This window comes from Myotis myotis, unplaced genomic scaffold (genome assembly GCF_014108235.1).
Source record: "Myotis myotis isolate mMyoMyo1 unplaced genomic scaffold, mMyoMyo1.p scaffold_m19_p_1, whole genome shotgun sequence".
NCBI lineage: Eukaryota > Metazoa > Chordata > Mammalia > Chiroptera > Vespertilionidae > Myotis > Myotis myotis.
The window spans coordinates 100,448,914-100,471,409 of record NW_023416313.1 but is presented as its reverse complement, the minus strand read 5'-3'; the positions used below and the strand labels follow the sequence as shown (position 1 = coordinate 100,471,409).

At 41.2% G+C, this 22,496-nt stretch overlaps 2 pseudogenes; both read left to right on the top strand.

The window, feature by feature from the left end:
• The window catches only part of LOC118667135, a 103,207-nt pseudogene extending 85,674 nt beyond the window's left edge, over positions 1–17,533 (top strand).
• Positions 8,008–9,162, top strand: LOC118658321 (annotated as a pseudogene).
• Positions 17,534–22,496: the final 4,963 nt, after the last annotated feature.

The window sequence follows — 22,496 nt, the reverse complement described above, 5'->3', positions numbered from 1 at the left end:
AAGGAAAGGTAGCATCCTATCAGTTCCCACCAATCTGCCTCTTTGCCCACATATGAAGTATCCTCCTATGCCGCAACCTTTTGCAGTGAGGACTCAGGATCTCAAGAAGGGGCTGCACATAAATGGATATACTAGACAAGAAATATAAATTTGGAAGGTATGGGAGCCAGGTGGCAGAGACCTACTCTCTAGTGGAGTGGCTCCCTGAATCTCCAGACCCATAGCTTTTTATTTACTAGAATATACATTTGCCCTTTAGCAAAGCAAACAGACATCAATGGTAAGGTTTGGTAAACAATAAAGGATTATCAGGTTAGGGGATTGCCTTCAGCCACTCATCCAGCAGCAGGTAATATTATGCTGATTCTCAGCCCTTGCTGAATATCAAAGTCCATCAGCTTTCTGACGGACTTCTCACATTTATATATTAACAACTTGTTGATCTTGCTGCCAGCATATCCCCCTTTTGTTTTCTTAATAAGTTTAGAAGGGTGTATGCCATTTGCAGAGCTCAGGTCCTTTTAAGACTTTTAGATTCAATGAAAAGGATTGAGTTCTATCATGTCCTTTTAAAATGCTGTCAGGCATCTAAGGAACAGGCTTTCAGTACGCTCCTTTCTGGGCCATCAGTTCTTTGTGTCCCCTTCCCAATCACTGTCCCCTGTGACATGACAGCAATGACATTCCAGTTCTGGATGGTGGACTGTCGAGTAACACTCCCTCCACGTTCTGTGTGGAGTAGGGTTCGGTATCTGAAAGAGGAGCCGCACAGCAAATGAGAGAAAAAGACACGAGATAATTTTGCAATATTGGGGGACCAGGCGGCAAGTCCCAAAGGACTTCCACCGATGCTCAGGCTGCTCCAACCTTTTATTTGGTCTAGGGTAAGGAGGTTTGTTTGGGGTAGCCCTAGGGTAAGGAGGTTTGTTTGGGGTAGCCCTAGGGTAAGGAGGTTTCAATGACACACAGATTAGGTCATAACATCACCCTTAGGCAATTTACACGATTAAAGGTAGGGAGGTTGCTTCAGCTATCATTATCTAGATTAACTGGGTAGTACCTAGATTAACTTGGGTGGTACACAGCCCTGACCTTTGCTAGGGCTTCCAAATGTTACTAGCTTTTGGGGGTCTCTGTCTATACTCAGCTAGTGAAGACAGTAAATGGTTTCCGGCAGTGGACAAACAGTGGGCAATGGCAATGCACATCCGACCTTCTTTGGCTTTGTCCAGGGCAACCTACACTGATGCACAGCTGATGACTGCTAGGATGGCAAGGTGTCTTTCCATCCCCCATCTCTGGACTGTTACTCCACAGTCTCCTCAGCGTGTTGCTTGGGGCTACTGCTGTCTGTGGTTGGAGTAGCCTGGTCAGTTCCTGTCTTGGATCCATTGTTGCAGTTTCCACATGGACTTGGAGGAGTTCTCTGGAAATACACAAGCATATCCTCGACCAAAGGTTAATAAAGGGACCCTTCCATAAACCAAACCATTTTCTTTTGGCTTATTCTGACAACAGTGTAATTTCAAGGGCGTTTTGCCATCAGCATTACAAGTTAAAAATTTTTAAAGTGAAAAAATATGAAGTAATTAAGGCTTGATGTAGTTTACTTATAGGAGATTACTCCACTATTCCCCCTTTTTTGTTTTAACCTACAAGGGGGGTATCTTTTTTTCTTGCTGTACAATAATATGGTTTTTGAAAATCCTGCAATTCAGCCTTGACAGATTTTAATTCAATTCTTGGTACAGAAGTATGACTGCTCTGAATGACTTGGTCTGAATTCATTGCATGATAATCAGCTTTACTATGAGATGAATCATCAGTCAAAAATATTGACTTAAACTTTGTTAGGGAGGCAAAATGCAAATTATTTACTTTTCTTTTTGAGGCCTAATATAGTGACTTTTAATTATAATCTTCTAGATATTTGAAGGGAATTTCCTTCTGTTTTTTTCTCCCAGAGTAATTTCTAGGCCACCTTTAGGGAGCTTCTTTTAAAAACCTTTTTTCTTTCTTTTAAACAGAGCAACAAACTTGGTTGCTTTTCAGATGCTGGCCAAGACTGTAATGCATACCTATCAAGTAAAAGTAACTCTCTTTTTACTTACAGTGTCTTATTTATGGTGGGATTTAATGCTTGAATAACTTTTAGTTTACTTTGTAAATATTAGTAGAAGAGATTTTAAAATTTCTCCTTTTTATTAAGCTTAAAACTTACTTTTAAACAGCATTCTTTTTGGCTAGTGCTCATTTGCATACATATGCAAATTTTTATTTTGGCCTTTGCTAAAGCCAATTGTTTATAAAAATATTAGCTTCTCATATAACTGAAATAATATGAGACCTTGATTATATTGTAAAAAGCTAATTTATTAAGTAATTAAAGTAGGTATCTTTTTGAAAAAGTAAAGTAAGCAAACTTATACATTTGACCTATGAGGTACAAATGCCATCCCATCCCCCAGCCTATTTAAAGAGCAGGCTGCCTGAGGCTTTTGTTTTTAAAATTCTGCTGCTCAATAATACAGTTTTGCTTAAGAAGTATTCAGCAATTTTGTCTTGCCCTCCCCTTAGAGGTTGAAACCTTTATAACATTTAAAATATATATCATATAATAAAAGGCTAATATGCAAATTGACCAAACAGCAGAACAACTGGTCGTTATGACACGCACTGACCACCAGGGGGAAGATACTCAATGCAGGAGCTGGGCTCACGGCTGGTGGAGCACAGCGGTGGTGGTAGGAGCCTCTCTCAACTCTGAGGCAGCACTAAGGATGTCTGACTGCCAGCTTAGGCCCACTCTTTCCGGGGGACATCCCCAGAGGGCTCCCAGAATGCAAGAGGGCACGGGCTGAGGGACTACTCCCCACCCCCCGAGTGCATGAATTTCATGCACCAGGCCTCTAGCATATAAATAAAATATAGCTATTAATTTTTATTTGATAAAGCTTCCCATGTGATTTCAAGTATACTAGGTCGGACTAATTTAGTTCAAAAATATTTCTTTTAAAAAGAGAGAATAAATCCTTGAATCATTCCAGGGCCCTTGAAATGTCCCAAGGCTTTCTCTCCATTAAAGTCTTGAAATTTAACTTGGAAAGACTATCAAATATACACAATCCAAAGATTATATTATATACTTTTTGTAATTATTCTAAAAGATATTAATTAAATTTAAACTGGTTTTTATATTAAAAATGTGGTTCAGACCATAGAATTAATTCTTTTTAAATTAGGCCAATAATATAAGGGTGTCCCAAAATTCACGCAAGAAGTAATTTTGATAGAAAACACAGGTTTATAATTAAAAATTGTAATTTTTTAATTGACTCACAAAGTATACAGTATAGGGTTATGTATGGAATAGATATAAGGCAAAATATCCATAAGGTGCACTATTTGGTGCAGATTTTGGGCTGGAGGCATCATCGGACCATTCTTCAAAAACGTGGCTGTTCAGGCAATAACAGTTAATGGTGCTCGCTATCAGGACATGATAATCCAGTTTTTTGTGCCTAAATTGCAAGATATGGATGTGGACAACATGTGATTTCAACAAGACGGTGCCATATGCCATACAGCCTGAGAAACAATTCAATTAATGCATGAGTGATTTCCTGGTCATGTAATTTCCCATTTTGTTGATCAGAATTGGCCGCCCAGATCATGCGATTTAATGCCGTTGGACTTTTTTCTTTGGGGTTTTTTGAAGTCTAAGGTTTATGCCAACAAGCCCACAACCACCCATGCCTTAAAGGAGGAAATTGAGCGCTGTATCAATGAAATTCAGCCACATTTATGCGAAACGGTTATGGAAAATTTCAACAAAAGAGTGAGTATGTGCCAGCAAAGCTGTGGAGGCCATTTACCCAATATGCTATTCCATACATAATCCTATACTGTACACTTTATGAATCAACAAAAAATTTACAATTTTTAATTATAAGCCTGTGTTTTCTATCAAAATTACTTCTTGTGTGAATTTTGGGACACCCTTTATTATATCCTAGGTTAAAATTTTACTACACATAGTACATATAAGGACTAAAATATATTTTGAACTGCTAATTTCTCCAGATAAAATAAAAGAATTACTTTCTCAAAATAAATTTCTAAACTTTATGCATTTTGTTATCACAACCTTATAATTTCTCCTCACTTAATTTGAACTTTAAACTCTTAGAAGCCTTACATTTTAGGTGGAAGGTTAAATACTTAGCATTTCTCAGATTAGTAATATCTTCACATTTTTAAGGCTATATTTCAAATAAAATATGACATATTTAATTAATAGATTCAATTCTGTCCTCTAAATTTTTTATATGAGGCAAACTCAGATTAATATTTCAATATTTTGTTATTTTAAAATGCCTAGATATTTAATAATTTTTATTATGTAATTCAGCAAACTCCAAAGTTTTAAGTTACCAAAGACTTTGGAAAACTATGTTTAGAAGGGGAGGAGGGAAGCAGGTCTTTTGAATTTTAAAACCACCACATTCTTCCTTATAGATAACATCTAAGGTTACTGCTGCAGGAAACAGGGCCAGCCCCCTCCTCCATCAATATACCTATAATTATCACTGAAACGCTCCACCACATATTCTTCATTTTAGCTACATCCATCCATCCATGTTTCAACATCTAAGGCATTTACTTTGGCAAATTCTGCAACAGAGATAACTTACTGGCTTTCAGTGGCTTTAATGTTAAAGTATCATTTTATTTTATTTTCCTTTATAGAAACAGGAGTGCCCTGGGACCTGTGAGGCAACCTTGGAATGTGGTCTATTATTATTCAAGTACAACACTTTATTATGGAAACACTAATCTTGTTGCCTAAATACAGCCCATATATGTTCCTTGTGTCATTTTTGCCATCTTTTAGGTAAGTTAGTCTTTTTCTCTTCACGGAAGTAAAAACATGGAAAAAATGAGACTTTTAATAGCACTCTCGAGGGTGGGTGTCCACTTTACAAGATCCCCAAAAGACCTAGTAATTAATGGGCTGGGGCTTTTTTCTTTAGTTACTTCCCTTTGTCTCCTAGGACATGTACTATCGGCCACATGTCTCCCCATCCACACATCTTGTTTGCTCTGGGGAAATTCCGTAAATGGCCTGGCCACCTAGGTTTCTTTTCTTACTAAATTAAATTAAAGGCATGCTTAATAAACTAACAATAAACAACAAAGACAGATAAAACTACAATCGACAGACAAGCACTCATAACATATAGACAAGACTTAATAAATCAAAGTTCTTCTCATGAATCTTTCTCTCCATAGCACTGACTAGCTATTAAAGTTATTTTAGCTAAAATCTGCCTGTCCCAAGGCGTCATATGGTAATTTTCAGACAAAGCATTAAAGACTCCTTTTGCATTCGTTTTCCTTGAGCCTCATTCCAGAGAGCACCCTTTTGACATTTTAATTTCTTTATCCTTGAGCATATAAGCTAAAAATTTACAATGATATTTTTGCCTTTCATTTGAATTCCTCTCCATTATGGCCTGACTTGAAAAAGATGTTCCTGCCCACTTCGGATTGTGAATTCCAAAAGTTGGTACAGGCTTTATGCACAGTGAGTGAGTCTCCCCACCTTTTTCTGTGATCCTCACCTCTCCAGGTAATTTTCCTTTGTTTTTCGCTCTGGTGAATCTTCTTCTTCAGTCCCTGTTTTGAGGCGCCAAAATGCCGCAACCTTTTGCAGCGAGGATTCAGGATCTGGAGAAGGGGCTGCACATAAACGGATATACTAGACAAGAAATCTAAATTTAGAAGGTATGGAGAGCCAGGCAGAGACCTACTCTCTAGTGGAGTGGCTCCCTGAATCTCCAGACCCATAGCTTTTTATTTACTAGAATATACATTTGCCCTTTAGCAAAGCAAACAGACATCAATGGTAAGATTTGGTAAACAATAAAGGATTATCAGGTTAGGGGATTGCCTTCAGCCACTCATTCTCAGCCCTTGTTGAATATCAAAGTCCATTAGCCTTCTGACGGACTTCTCGCATTTATATGTTAACTACTTGTTCGTCTTTGCCTCAGCACTCCCACCTACATTAAGGGAGTTCCTTGAGGATCCCACCGAGCCAGGCTGCTTAGTGTTGCTTAGTGTTCATCACTGACATGGCTACTGCTAGACAGAACAACACAGGTCCCTGCAGACAGGTCATGACTGTGGAGTCTTGTACATTGAATCAGGGCCTGCAAACAGGCCAGGCTCTCAGGATTGCCACATCCCCACACATTCCTGTCACCTTTCACTTGGGCCAGTTCCTGCTTGATGTTACTTTAAACCAGCGGTTCTCAACCTGTGGGTCGCAACCCCTTTGGTGGTTGAACGACCCTTTCACAAGGGTCGCCTAAGACCATCCTCCATATCAGATATTTACATTACGATTCATAACAGTAGCAACATTACAGCTATGAAGTAGCAACGAAAATAATTTTATGGTTGGGTCACAACATGAGGAACTGTTTTTAAAGGGACAGAAGGTTGAGAACCACTGCTTTAGACTAAAGCTTCTGTTTTCCTGAGCAAAAACATGTAAATGAAGACAAAAATAATGTAAAGACATTAGGACAAAGTCCACACCTACTTCTGTCCTCCACTTTTCCCCTTTCACAGGTTCTCATTAAGGCATTAACAGCATCCTGTTAATGAAAATGGACTAAGAACTCACAACAAAAACAAGCAAGCAAACAAAAAAACCTCACCACTTTGGTACTGTTTTAATTTACAAATGAAATTAAATAACAGGTTTTTTTCTCCAAAGTATCACATATAGAGACATGACTAATAGCTGATATTTTTCTTCTTTCATATGCTAATGGAGATTGCTCAAGGTTGTATTTTGTCTTTCACATATGGAGCAATCTCAATCCCTGTCAAAACCTTTGTAACTGTTTCTTCAATACATTGAACTTTAAAATTCAGATCTTGAAAATTTTTCCTGACTATAGTACTCAGAAATTGCTGGGTTTCTTGTATTAGATAAGACCTCAAGGTATAATAACTATTTAGTTCATCATATTTAACATCTGGGTTTTACTTCTATCTTTTAGATAAACTTGTTTCCATGCATCTTGGAAAAAGATTTAACATTTTCTTCATTTTCAGATAATCCTATATAATAACAGAGGAATATGCTAATTATCCATTATGCTGTAAGGTCTCCACTGGATCAACAGGCTGTGTCCCCACCCTCTGCTCAGGCAGCTGCAACGCCCAGGGTAGGATAGGATACAATAGGAGGGGATAAGAAAGGAGAGGGAGAGGAAGGCAGGCCTGCACGCAGACAGGCCTAGAGGAGAAACAGAAATACAGAAATGGAATAAGCCAGCGAGGGGCAGGACGCAGGCGGTGCAGAGTGGGGAGCCCCACCCAGATGTGGGAGGAGGGTGGTGGCCCCAGATGTGGGCCGTTGGTGGGTCCCCTGATGAAGGGGTGGATGGTCTGAGGCCTTCCAGGTGGAGGCGCTCCTGCTTTGTGGCAGCAGCAGCAGGGCTGTACTGGCCTTGGCCACCCTCGCTGGGCCGGGCATCCCGGGCAGGGAATGGGAGCAGGGTGGCAGTGGGGAGGCCAGGGAAGGGGGGGGGCAGCAAAACCTGGCCGGGGCTGAGCCCTGGGCTCAGCGTTAACGACCCCGCCCCCCCGCCCCTCCCCGCATGCACCTCCTCTCTCTCCGGCTACATTTTCTCTGCTGCCAGGGGCCCAGCTGGTACCCCAGGTCTCCCTTCAGAGCCGGGGTGACCCCCCCCGGGGAGCCAGGAGATGGAAAGATGGGCAGGGGTCAGGGTGGAGGGAGGAGTGGCCCGGCGAGCTTTGGGGTAAGTTACCAGGCAGGGGAGGGGTGGAACAGGGAGCAGGCCTCAGGGCCCTCCCCACTATGGACAAGGGGCTGCTGGGGCCATCCCCTCCAGGTGGGGGCTGGAGGGGCCTGAGGGCCATGAGGAGCCTCCCGGTGGGTGTGGAGGGGATGTCCTGAGAGGCCGAGGGAAGCAAGACATCGGGGACATTCTGCAGCAGATAATGACCATCACGGACCAGAACCTGGATGAGGCCCAGGCCAAGAACACGCCCTAAACTGCCACTGAATGAAGCCAGCTCCCTTTAGCGTCCTGTGTGAAATCAAGGAGAAGACTGGCCTCAGCATCCAAAGCTTCCAGGAGGAGGAGACTGTGGACCCCTAGCTTATGCGCTTGGACAACATGCTTCTGACAGAAGGTATGGATGGGTCTGAGAAAGTGGGAGGCGGGGGTGGCTCAGTGGCAGCAGCCGCAGCCGCAGCAGCTTCCGGGAGCGGTGTGTCCCCTGATAACTCCATCGAACACTCGGACTATTGCAGCAAACTTGCCCAGATTCGCCATATCTAGCACTCGGAGCTGGAGAAGTATAAGCAGGCATGTAATGAGTTCACGACCCACATCATGAACCTGCTGAGGGAGGAGAGCTGCACGAGGCCCATGGCACCCAAGGAGATAAAGCAGATGGTGAGCATCATACACCATAAGTTCAGTGCCATCCACATGCAGCTCAGGCAGAACATCTGCGAGGCCGTCATGATCCTGCGCTCCCGGTTCCTGGGTACCAGATGGAAACGCTGGAACTTCAGAAAACAGGCCACTGAGGTCCTAAATGAGTATTTCTATTCCCACCTGAGTAACCCATATCCCAGTGAGGAGGCTGAGGAAGGAGCTCACCAAGAAGTGTGGCATCACCATCTCTCAGGTCTCCAACTGGTTTGGCAACAAGCGGATTTGCTATAAGGAAAAAATCGGAAAGTTTCAAGAGGAGGCAAACATCTATGTCATTAAGACCACCGTGTCTGTCAGCCAGGGGGCCCACAGCCCCACCAGCTCCCTGACACCCTCTTCCTCCGCAGGCTCTGGCAGCTCTTTCAATCACTCAGGATCCGGAGACAAGTTTCTGGGGATACCTGGACTCAATGGAGATTCCTGCCCTGCCTCCCAGGTGGAATCACTCCGACACTCAATGGGCCCAGGGGCCACGGAGAGAACCTCGGGGAGGCCAGATGGACAGCCCTCATGAAATGAGGGCAAACGGCGCTGGCAGGAGGCTGTGACCCCGTCCTCAGTGACGTCCCCAACAGAAGGACCAGGGAGCACTCATTCTGACACTTCCCACTGATCTCACCCCTCAGGGCCACAGGGTGGGGGCTCATGAGGTGACTCTTGACTGGAGGACAAAGGCATCCAGAGGACAAGTCCCAGACACAGGAGAAGCACAAGATGGAGAAGGGAGGAGAAACCAAGATGGCGGCATAGGTAAACACCGGAGATTGCTGCCTCACACAACCACTTCAAAAATACAACTAAAAGACGGAACGGACATCACCCAGAACCACAGGAAGGCTGGCTGAGTGGAAATTCCACAACTAGAAGGAAAGAGAAAAGCATACTGAGACTTAGAGGAGGCGCAGTGCGGAAGTGAAATACTAAGGTGCGGAGGTGCGCGTGGAGTGGGCTGGCGGCTGAGGGCACAGTTGTCTGTTTCAATCGGGAGGGAGTCTCAGGCTCTGAGCTCCAGTTCCGGGCGAGTCTGTAGGGACCCAGACTCAAACGGGAGAAGTGGGACTGTCTGGCATCGGTCGGAACTCCAGGGCAGCTTTCTCTCCGAGGTTTGCAGCGGTTGCTGGGATACTGAGAGGCAGAGCCTCTGGGGACAGGACTGAGAGCAGCCATAACTGCTCGCTCCGCCCACCCTGTTGATCCCCTGGGACCCGCCCCGCCCAAGCCCTGCACTGAGGCATTTGCGGGATAGCCTCAGGCAAAGGCTAGATTAGCACCTCCCTAGAGGACAGAAGTTCTCCCACTGCAGACACAGCTGATTCTCACAGCCAGTTGGCCTGGAGGTCAAATCCCTCCCAGTGTTACCTACAACAATCAAGGCTTAGCTACAACAAGACTGCGCACAAAGACCACAAGAAGGTGTATCAAGAGTGTCTACCTCAGGTAATTGGGACACTTCGCACAGAAAGCCACTCTATCAACACAGCGAAGCGTTAAAAATGCCGAGACAAAGAAACAGGACACAAATGACAGAACTGGAGGAAAGCAGGCTGCTGGATATAGAATTCAAAACCACACTTTTGAGGTCTTTCAAGTCTTCTAGAGACTGCTGATTAACTTAATGAGATATACAAGAAATCTAATGAGACCCTCGATGTTGTGATAAAGGACCAACTAGAAATTAAGCATACACTGACTGAAATAAAGAATATTATACAGACTCCCAACAGCAGACCAGAGGAGCACAAGAATCAAGTCAAAGATTTGAAATGCGAAGAAGCAAAAAACACCCAACCAGAAAAGCAAAATGAAAAAAGAATCCAAAAATACGAAGATAGTGTAAGGAGCCTCTGGGACTGCTTCAAGCGTACCAACATCTGAATTATAGGGGTGCCAGAAGAAGAGAGCGAGCAAGATATTGAAAACCTATTTGAAGAAATAATGACAGAAAACTTCCCCTACCTGGTGAAAGAAATAGACTTACAAGTCCAGGAAGCGCAGAGAACCCCAAACAAAAGGGATCCAAAGAGGACCACACCAAGACACATCATAATTAAAATGCCAAGAGCAAAAGATAAAGAGAGAATCTTAAAAGCAGCAAGAGAAAGAAACTCAGTTACCTACAAGGGAATACCCATACGACTGTCAGCTGATTTCTCAACAGAAACTTTGCAGGCCAGAAGGGAGTGGCAAGAAATATTCAAAGTGATGAATAGCAAGAACCTACAACCAAGACTACTTTATCCAGCAAAGCTATCATTCAGAATTGAAGGTCAGATAAAGAGCTTCACAGATAAGGAAAAGCTAAAGGAGTTCATCACCACCAAACCAGTATTATACGAAATGCTGAAAGGTATCCTTTAAGAAGAGGAAGAAGAAGAAAAAGGTAAAGATACAAATTATGAACAACAAATACACATCTATCAACAAGTGAATCTAAGAATCAAGTGAATAAATCATCTGATGAACAGAATGAAGTGGTGATTATAATAGAATCAGGGACATAGAAAGGGAATGGACTGACTATTCTTGGGGGGCGGGAAGGGGTGTGGGAGATGCGGGAAGAGACTGGACAAAAATCGTGCACCTATGGATGATGACAGTGGGTGGGAAGTGAGGGTGGAGGGTGGGGTGGGAACTGGGAGGAGGGGAGTTATGCGGGGAAAAAAGAGGAACAAATATAATAATCTGAACAATAAAGATTTAATTAAAAAAAAAAGATGGAGAAGGGCAAATGGGGTCGCCCTACCCCAGTCGACTCAGTGCTGGGGTTGCTGACTACACGGCAAGGAGAAGGGGGTCCCCTAAGGGGAAGGTGGGGTCTGTCTCCCCTTTTTTTCCCTTTTCAATCTTTTTCTCTCCCCATTTAGTACACAGAAACACATCCAGAACCCTATCTTTCAGATCCTCTCTCTCTCTCATAGACACATATACAACTATTCTGTTTCTCTCTCATAGATACATACACAACTATTGTTTCTCTATAGACACATATATATTCTCTCAGACACATATATGAATATTCTGTTTCTCTCTCTCTCTCTCTCTCCATCCATTTTCTCTCCCCAACCCCTTATCTGCTCTGGGATCTGTGGAGATGCCAGCCTTGCCCTACCTACCAGAGATGCCAAAAATGGGGACACAACTTCTGTACAGATGACCTGGCCACACCCCCTGACCTCCCACCCCTCCCCCTCCAGATGGCTTTATTACCTCATATGCAGCTCATCTTAAACCAATAGAATTGCTTGGTGAAAATAAAAAAAGGGAAGAACTTTATAAAGGAGTCAGTAGAGAACAGAGTTAAAGAAGGAAAGAGGATGTGTGAGTGAACTGTAGGAGCTATAATGAAAATCCTGTGTAGTTGTGTACTGGGGACAGATTTTAAAAGTAAGAGTCAGAAAAGAAAAAAACATAAATGAAAGTGAATAATTAGGCAGGTAGATAGATATTAAAACAGTGAAAGTAAGTAGAGAAGAATGTATAGGAAAGGTAGGATGAGAGAGAAAGAGGAAGGGAAGAAAAGTTTTAAAGGGGAGCCAGTAGAGCTTAAAAGGAGAATGGGAATCAGGAAGAAATGGAGCAGGGAGCAAAGCAGGTCCGAGGGAGGAAGTGAAGAAAAAAATTAAGGTGGAAGGAAGGAAAAGAGGAGGGAGGGCAGGGGTAAAGATAAGGAAAGAAGGAATGTGGGGAGGGAGGGAGGGTAGGAGAATGATGGGAAGAAAGATGATGGAACAGAAGTAGGAAATGAGGAGGAAAGAAAAGTTTATAAATGATGAGTCAGTAGGAAAAAGTGTTACATAAAGGAGAGAGAAAAATTGTGTGAGAGGGAGAAGCTAATAAGGAAGTCAAATACAATTGTGTGTGAAGGGGATATGATTAAAAAAAAAAGTTAATAGGGGTGAGCAGGCCAGCAGGGGAGGGCAGGTAGGGGGATCAGACCGGCAGGGGAGAGCAGTTAGAGGGATCAGGCAGGCAGGCATTGTGGTTAGGGCAGGCAGGTGAGTGGTTAGGAGCCAGAGTCCTGGATGCGAGAGGGATATCCAACTGCCAGTTTAGGCCCGATCCCCTGAGGTTGGGCTGAGGCCCTCCCCCCGCCCCGTGCATGAATTTCATGCACCAGGCCTCTAGTTGAGATATAATGGTCATAATTAATATTATATCTTTATAATTGAGTGCAGTGCCTTGATCTGAAAGGGGCAGGAGGGAAATGGCGAAACTCAGCATTAAACTCAGCTTTATCCATTAAAACACCTTTTATCATAGTCTCTTTTGTTTCCTCCCTTTCTTCTCTGGCTCAGAGCCAGGGACTGATGGAGGTCAGTGGAGGAATTGAGTGAGGATAAGTTTTTAGAATAATTCAGGTCAGTGGGAGGAAAAGTAGGAATAAGCAATTAGCATTACACAATCCAAATCTTTATGTTGCTGGTTTTCTCCCTTTCTTACACTTCTTGCATGCTTTATTTTGATTGAGCATTCTAGTCATATTAGTAGGTTGATATTTAAAAATGAAATTCATTACATTTATGATTATGGCCTTTTTAAATGTGTTTGCAGCTTTTTTGACCTTCTTATAGCTAATAACCAGGAATCTGAAGAATCAAATTGCAGACCCGAAGATTTAAACAAAAGCCTGGAACATTTATTGAGACTCCCTGCACGAGGAAGTGGCCCATAATGGGTAGCCACTGAAGCTTTGTCATCTAGGGGTTTATATTTGCTGCAAGCCTGCTTCATAGCTACCCATGTCCCTACCTGCTTGATTCCCTCAGCTGTTCTTGCCCAGCAATGGACCTGGACTTTCCCTGTTCCTATGCATCAGTTCACCTTATTGCTGCAGCCCCTCCCTACATTCACATACCTCCAGCTCTGAGTCTAAAAAACATTGTTGTTTCTGCATGGTTGACTGTGGTTAAGCTTGCTCAAATTGCAGTGTCTACTCCTGCCTATGTTGCCTTTGTTTTCCACTGGACACCTGCCTTGTCTGCCTACGTGTCAAGCTAACTCCTCTCATTATGGCTTTAACTTGACTGATCTTTAGTTGGACAAGCAATATAACAGTCTCCAGGATCCACAGTTAAGAGCAGCCATTCACACGAAGATATCTGGAGGAGATTACCGGAAGGAGGCTACCTCACCAACAATAAAGTGGGTTGAAGAGCACTTCTTTGTAATCATTGAAAACTTCCAACACTTGAGATAAGCTGGCTTATATACACACTGAGGTGGGGCTGTGGTTTCACCTTTAACTTGATCATGAGAGAGAGTTAATGAGAAATTCTAGAAATAACTGAGTACTTTGGGTCAAGGGAAATCAGACAACTGTGGAGAGTGGCTACAGTACAGGTTCAAGCCTCGGACTAATGAGAGGGTACAGTCCTCTCATGGCCACATGCAAGTCCCAGCTTGGAGGGCAGAGCTCTCACAGCACAATTATAGCCAACAGCTGTAGTTGTAAGCTTGAACCTATGGTTCAAGTACGTGGTCCCACGTGTCTGAGTGATGTGGGCTTGATAGAGTTCAGGTACATGTAATTGAGTAGGATTGAAACCCATGAGAAGGTTGTAAACATCTTGACCACGCCTTACTTTGCCTCATGGAAACTGGATATAAAATAAAGACACGGCTTGTAGTCCATGGCACTGTCTCTCTCCATCAGAGAGGGCAGCGTCCAGCTGAGACCCAGCTTTCATTCTCTTGCCTGTCTTTTCTAATCCTTCACTGCCCCCTCTCAGGTTCATCCTTGGCAGTGCTGGCGTGGCACAGACAACAGTTGTTTCTAAATGATACTACTACTCCCACATTCAAAAATTTTTAATATCAAAATATGATTACCAAATAATTTGAGGATTTAAAGATAATTTCCCAACTGTATCATAGTTCTCTTTCTGTGCCTCCAATGTTCTGTATGCTTGTCAAGGATTATGTCCTACAAAACTTTTTAAACTTGAGGCAAAACACTTAGCAGTATTAGCCAGATAGAATCTTGATAGAAAATAATTGCTTTTGTATTCTAATTTGTTTTGAACACCATTGTTACATTGGTATTTTATTTTAATAATTTAATAAATCAGTTGTGTGTACTAAATTCATAAATTAAATTTTAACACATAATGAGAATCAAACAGAAATGTACTGTTGTTTAACAATTTTAGAGAGATACTTCTTATAAATGGTTAGAAATTTATTATTCTTAATACCACATTGTTACCAAATTATATATTATTTTTCCTCCTGAAAGTGATTGCTGTTCATATTAAATGTTTGTAATTTTATATATTTTTTTTATTTTGTTGTTCTTTAGGTTGTCTGTAACCTGAGAGAATTTAATAAGTATGGGCAATATCTTATGAGTCTAAAGTTAGATATCAAAAACAACTACTTAAAGAACAAGTAAGTTAAATATTTAAATTTGTTTTCTTACATAGGGTTTGGAAGAAAACTTTACTCATATGAAAATTATTTTCTTATAGTATTTTTACCTTCAATTATGACACATTAATTAAATATGTTTTTCCAAATGTAAATTTAGAGCAGGAATAGAGAATAATTTGAGGTTGCTTTATAGGGCCTAGAAAGGGAAAGGGACAGTCCTCTATATGTCAGTGATTGATAGCAGAAATCGGTAATTAAATTTCTATTCTAATGTGTTCCTTCTGTCTGAGTTAGGGCCAATAGGAAGAGTCTATTGTGGCAGAAAGATTCTGAAGCTGACCTCTAAGAGTAGCTTTTTATGATACATTTTTAAGGGCTGACAGCATTAAATTTGAGGAAGTTCATGCAAAGTGAAAAATAGAGGTTTGATTATATCTAATGCCAATATAGAGATGCATTGTCCCTGAAAGAAAATGTATAAGCTCTACAGATATTACGTGCTCATGTTCAGCCATTACCACTCCATGGTCCAGCCCGTATCTTAGGAAATGAAGGGATATCATATTTTTTTTCTCCTCTTTCCTCCTGCATTAAGGTGAGGGATTGGGCTGCATAGCCTGACTTTTATATTCTGTGGGTCCATTTTGTGGTAGTTCCATAAGCATATTGACATACCAGAGATCAGGACTCTAGATGGAAGATTTGTTGAAGGCTCTGCAAGTCACAGGGAGCCAGGATACATCTTTTTCTTCTGGAAATTCAAACCTGTTTTTCTTTTCTAGATTTGAAATCGGTTCTTTATTTAGATATTTGTATATGACACGTTAGGAAATTAGACCAACGTGAGGGCACAGCGGAAGAGCAGCGCCTCCTCTGGATGGACAGAGAAGAAAGACGACAGCAGGAACAAGAAGAAAACTTAAGTCTTCCTGACTGCGAAGAGGTCAGAGATACATTCAAAATATGAAGAGAAATGTGTGTGCAATGTTTTGTTTGTAAATCATTTTAGCTGTCTGTCATACTTCTTGAAGTTATTTAAGTCTAAATAATTTACTCACATTAATCTTTCTTTGATTTTATTAAATATATTTTATTGATTTTTTACAGAGCGAAAGGGAGAGAGATAGAGAGTTAGAAACATTGATGAGAGAGAAACATCGATCCAGCTGCCTCCTGCACACCTTCTACTGGGGATGTGCCCGCAACCAAGGTACATGCCCTTGACCGGAATCGAACCTGAGACTTTTCAGTCTGCAGGCTGAGGCTCTATTCACTGAGCCAAACCGGTTAGGGCACATCAATCTTTCTTTACAGCTGTGATATACAAGTTGTTACATTAATAACGAGAATGACACCACAAACTATATGTATGAGTTAATCATCTGCTCTTAAAGAGATGATTGTGGAAGTTATTAGACAACATTTAACTCCCTGATTGCTCTCAAATGCTAGTAAAGGTGAATTGGGTGTTTTAAGTTTAGCTTTAGTAAAAGATAACCATGCCATAAATATCCATGCCTGCATTCCTAGTAGGAGTGCAGGAAAGAAAGAAGCCCATTCGAAAGCATGTATGACTTTCCCTACACTTGACCTGGTTTCTGTTAGGCTCTTGACTTGTCCTAATTTGCTTGTTGGTGGTGGACAAAATACAAGGGGTTAGTGTAAACACTAATCACAGCAACACTGTGCTCTCCAGGAATGGAAGACAAAGGAGATGCTGCTTCTGACAGAGACTGTAGAAGGTGTTCAGAGAGAAGCTGCGATAGAGGAATAATGGAGCAGAAGCAGAGGAGAGAGTGACAAGCAGGTAGAGTTAACTTTCACCTCTAATCTGGGCTGTTAGAGGAGAAGCTTTTCCTAGTTTAGATTTTCAAAAGTAACTTATACAAGAGGATAGTGTATCAGCTCCCTCAAATAATATGTGTTACCCAAAACTGAAAGTTATGGACATGTTTACTATATTTTGGCCATATTATATTCTGACTAATATAAAAAGTGCTGCCCTATTATTTGAGATAACTGCTTTTGACTTTATCTCACACCATAAACTACACTTATAATTTCCATAGAAAAATATAACTGATTTTTTCTTAGAATCAGAATTTCCTAGAAAATGTTCTCATTTCACCACTAATTAATTTATGAGTAAGTACTTTTAATTTTAGATAATATATATTTTATGATTTAGTCATAACTTTATTAATATTCAAAATTCAAGTATGTATGACAATATTTTCATTATACTTTTGTCTCAGTGCATTTTCATGTGTATTATCAGGAACTCACTGCTCAGATGCCAAGCTCAGCTTATTCCAATTTATTTTAATTATTATTTTCTAATATTCAAATTTTCACCACTTTTTTGGGGTGGGCATTCTCTCCAAGTTGGCTTTTATTTATTTATTCATTTTTCTTCCAGATGCCTCTGAGAATATCACTGTTTTTGGAGAGCCACAGAATGCCCCAGGTTTACCCTTCATTTTTACTTGATGCCAATTTCTCTTCCATGAGTCCTAGCCACCCTTAGTGGCAACCAGTACAATGGATACACTCTGGCCCTGGGAATGCCCATTAGACGTGACCACTGATGGGAGGCATGGTGACACAACAAGCTGCTTAAGGTGTGTTATTGGCAGAGATATTTCAAGTACTGACATTTCCAATGGAGTTATTCTATGTTTTTTTTGACATCATGTTTTACTACTAAGAACCTCTGAATTCATTTGTGTGTGTTAGTATTTTTATAACTTTTCTTTCAGATTTGACATTCCATGTATTTTTACTCCAAATGATGGGCTTAAATTAGTGTTACAAAAATCTCTAAAAGGTTTTTGCAATTGTATATTTGTCAAAGTAAGTCTGTTTTTGAACTCTTTTTTTACTCTGTAAGTTGTTTAATTTACTGTCTTGAGTATTGTATTTTTAATAATTTTTAAATAAGTATTAGTTTTTCAAGTTTTGTCTTCTTTTTTGAAGTTGTTTTGACTAAACTAAGCCCTTTGACATATTCATATACATTTTAGAATTAGCTTATCAATGTCTACCAAGAAATCTTGCTGGGATGTTGATTGGCATTATGTTGACTCAATAGCTCAGTTTGGGAACAATCAATTCTTGATAGTAATGAGTTTTCTAACTCATGAATCAAATATGTCTCTCCATTTATTTGGGTATCATTAGTTTTGTTTTGTTTTTTTTTAATCAGTTTTTATCAGTTTATAAGTTTGCAGTGTACAAGTCTTACACATCTTTTTGATCTATTTATCCCTAGGTATTTCATAATTTTTACTATTAGTATTTGTACTTTTTTCAGAGTAGATGTTAGTATATACAACAGCAATGTGATATTCCTCTTGTGTTCTGCATTATTAAAAATCACTTATTAGTTCTAGTACTTTTCTTCCAGAAGCCAATCGATATTCTACACAAATGATCATACGGTCTGTAAATAAAGAGTGTTTTATTTCTTCTCTTCAAATTCTCTTTGTATTTCTCTTCTTGCCTGATTGCATGGACTACAGCCTCCACTATAATCTAGAATAGAAGCAGTGATGATTCCATCACTGTCAAATACTTCTTTATTCCTTACCTCATCTCTACAGAAATATTAGGCTGCTTAGTGTTGTCCCACATCTCACTGATACTCCTTATTTTGTTTCTCTTAGTCTTTTTCTTTGGATAGTTTCTGTTCCTCAACAGGAATTAAACTGTTCTTTTGAATTATCTACTATGCCTTTAATGTATTCATTGTATTACTACCTCACACATTGACAATTTTACTTTGTTCATTTTTATATCTTTCATGTCTCTTCTTTGCCTTATTAATATGTGGAGTGCAATTATGTTATCTATGTTAATGTTATTTTTTTTAAATTATAACATTTGTGTTATTTCTGAGTCAAATTTAACTAACTTAATCATTTTATGGGCCATCTTTCTCTTCCTCTTTATTTCCTTAGTAGTCTTTGATTGGATGCCAGACATAATGGATTTAACTTTGAAAGGTCCTGAGGATTTTAATGTTTTTATAAATGTTTTAAGCTTTTTCCTTGAATGTAGATAATTTATTTAGGAATAGTCTGTTATACAACTTTTTTAAAAAAATAATTTTTATTTCTTGTAGTATTATAAAGAGTATTACATATGTCTCCTTCCCCCTCCCCCTTGACATTCCCCCAGCCTCCCTTACTCCCTAGTGTCTTGTGTCCATTGGTTATTCTTATATGCATATAAGTCCTTCAGTTGATCTCTTAACCCCTCCGCCAAACCCTCCCCAGGTTTCCCACTGTAGTTTGACAGTCTGTTCAATGCTGCTCTGCCTCTGCATCTATCCCTGTTCATCAATCTATACTGGACCCCATTATCCATTTCAACTTCACTGGGGCCATCCTGACCTCACCGGGGCCGTTTCAACCTCACCGGGGCCGTCCTGACCGCACCGGGGCTATCCCTACCTCACCGGTGTTGTTCCAGCCTCACCGGGGCTGTCTCAACATCACCGGGGCTATTCTGACCTCACTGGGGCTGTTTTGGTCTCACCGGGGCCATCCCAATCTCACTGGGGCCGTCCCGACCTTACAGGTGCCATCCCAGCCTCACTGGGGCCATCTAGGCCTCACCAGGGCCGTTTCAACCTCACTGGGGCAGTCCTGGCCTCACCGGGGCCGTTTCAACCTCACCGGGGCCATCCTGACCTTACCAGGGCCATTTCGGCCTCACTGGGGCTGTTTCAACATCAACGGGGCTGTTTCAACCTCACCGGGGCTGTCCCAACCTCACCGGGGCCATCCTGACTTCACTGGGGCCGTCTTGACCTCACCAGTGCCGTCTCAACCTCACCAGGGCCATTCTGACCTCACCGGAGCCATTTTGGCCTCCCTGGGGCTGTCCCAACCTGACCGGGGCCGTCCCGACCTCCCCGGGGCCATCACGGCCTCACCGGGGCCGTTTCAACCTCACCAGGGCCTTTGCAGCCTCGCCGGGGCCGTCCCAACCTCACCAGGGTCGTTCTGACCTCACCGGGGCCGTTTCAGCCTTACCAGGACCGTCCCAACATCACCAGGGCCGTTTCAACTTCACTGGGGCCGTTTCAACCTCACCGGGGCCATCTCGGCCTCACTGGGGCTTTCTCGACCTGACCGGGGCTGTTTCAACCTCACCGGGGCCGTCCCAACCTCACTGGGGCAAGGACTTTCTTTTTAAAATTGGTTAGATGGAGCCAGAACCATGTTTAATCTGGGACTAGTAGTTCCCCACTACTGAGGCAAAACCCATTTCAATACTCTACCCAACACTCTGTGAATAACATGTTTTCAGAGAGGTTGTTGAGGATACACATGATAGGTGGTTGAGGAGCGCTATTCCCTAATCCTTTAGGATGCGCCTTTGTGTGGCCTTGGGTAGTTTCTCACATGCATGTACTGAACCAGTCTCTTGCTGAATATGATAGGGAACCCTTTGAGGAGATCTGGGGTTCTTGCTCTGTGCAATCCTATTCTTTCTGGTACATCCAGGATGAATATTAGCTCTGAGATTCACAAAGGGAAGTCACATTTCATGTATTATGTCATGTTTACCTATGGTCGGCCTGTGTGACTGTGGTTAAGTCACACAGACATCCACCAATTGAAGGTGATTTAGAAATTCCCTCAGCTTCCTAGGACAGCTATGGATTAAGAGACCTTTTCTGATCTGAACCTGGACTAGTTCCTTGATTATGTGTAGTGAAGTAAATTGCATCTACATGTTAAATATGTATACTCATCATGTTTGACCATAAATGAAAATTTACCCTTAATATACTACCCTCCCATATTCATACTCAGAGTAACCTCATAAGCCACACGACAGGAATGATTGTTCATTTCCAATATACCATCATAATATAAATATTTTTTGCATAGCTCATAGCAAGTTGATGGTAACCAATATATTTTCTTTAATATTTTAGAAAGAAGCACTTTTAAATGAAAATATGGCTTATAATTTTCCAAAAATGCAAGAAGATGTGTTCACAAGAGAAATGTGTTCACATGGGAAAAAATGCATCTGATTACAGAGGACAAGATGGAACACGGTGTGAATGCAAGAGCTTTAAAAGTTGCTGTGGTTCTGTAGAAAGCACTCTTCCATGTATTTACACTAAAATTCTTTTGTAAAACTTTGCTTACACTTGCTCTACTTGCTTTGTACCAGGCACAGTTCTAGGCATTTCCCTATTATAGTTCAAGGTGAAAAGATGATATAATGTAAAAAACAAACCCAAATAATCTTACCAAGTGGTTCTGTGGCCAAGCTTGTCTATACTTCAGTTCTATCCAAATTTCCCTATACTTAATGTAGTTTTTTACACTGAAACTTGAAAAAGTTGCATGTAAGATAACAGCTACATACATACCAATATAGTTTTCTGCTATTTTTTTAGCCATAAGGAATAATAGAGAATACCTGAGCAAAACAAAGGGAAGGAAGAATGGGAGGAGTTAGAGAAGGAAGGAAAGTAAGAAAGAATTGAAGGGAATAAAAGAAGGAAATGAAGAAAGTTTAAAGGAGGAACATCAGGTCAGGACTTGCCCTGCCTTCTTTCTACCACCTTTCTTTGATTTATAACATTATAAAACTATAGAGGACTCTATCATTTAAAATTGCATGGCCAGAATGCAAAAAATGTAGACCTGTTTTAATTATCAGTGACTGTGTAGTATCAGGAAAACATGATCATCTTCCATGCAGTTATCCTCAAAGCATCCATCCATCCTATCTGTCCCACTAGTCTTGTTTCTAGGTGAGAGCCTACCTATGTCACTCTAGTAAATTACTAACTATCCCCACCAGCTCTTAATTTAACCTACTTCAAACCCATTTTATTTAAACTGCTACCTAATGATATTTTTAAAAACTCTTTTTATTGTTTCTTTTTCTGGACCCAAAACTTAAAGATCCCCATTACCTCTCAAATGAAGCTCAGACTTCTTAGGCAACCAACCATTCATCACATTCATCACTGTCTAGAGTCCACACCCAATCTAACCTTTTTACTTTATTTCACATATCACCCTGAAGAAGGCCGCTGCTATGACCTAAGCTTTACTTATATAGACTCTTGAGCCAAACCACTGAAGTCCAAGTCCTGCTTCACCATTTTCCAACCATGTCAGTAGCTTGGACAAGTAACCTCTCAAACCATGTAGAGTAAGAAAAGATTTCTTTAGAAGTAGGCAAAATATTTAAACAAACACTTTGCAAAAAAAAAATCATGGATGAGCCCAGGATAAGATGTTCAGTAAGTAAGTAGATTAACAATGATGTCAAACCTACTCAATGATATACCACTGTACAATTAAAAGGAAGTGAACTGCTTATACATGCCACAACATGGGTGAATCTAAAAATAATAGTCATCTGTGAAATGAAATAGACATAAAACTGTATATTACATGATTCCACTTATATAGAATTCCAGAATATTGAAACATACAGTGATAAGGGGCAGATCACCGATTGTCTGCAGCCAGGGGCAGATGAAGGAATGGGCTACTAAGGGGCATAAGGAATCCCTCTAGGCATGTTGGTTGTGGT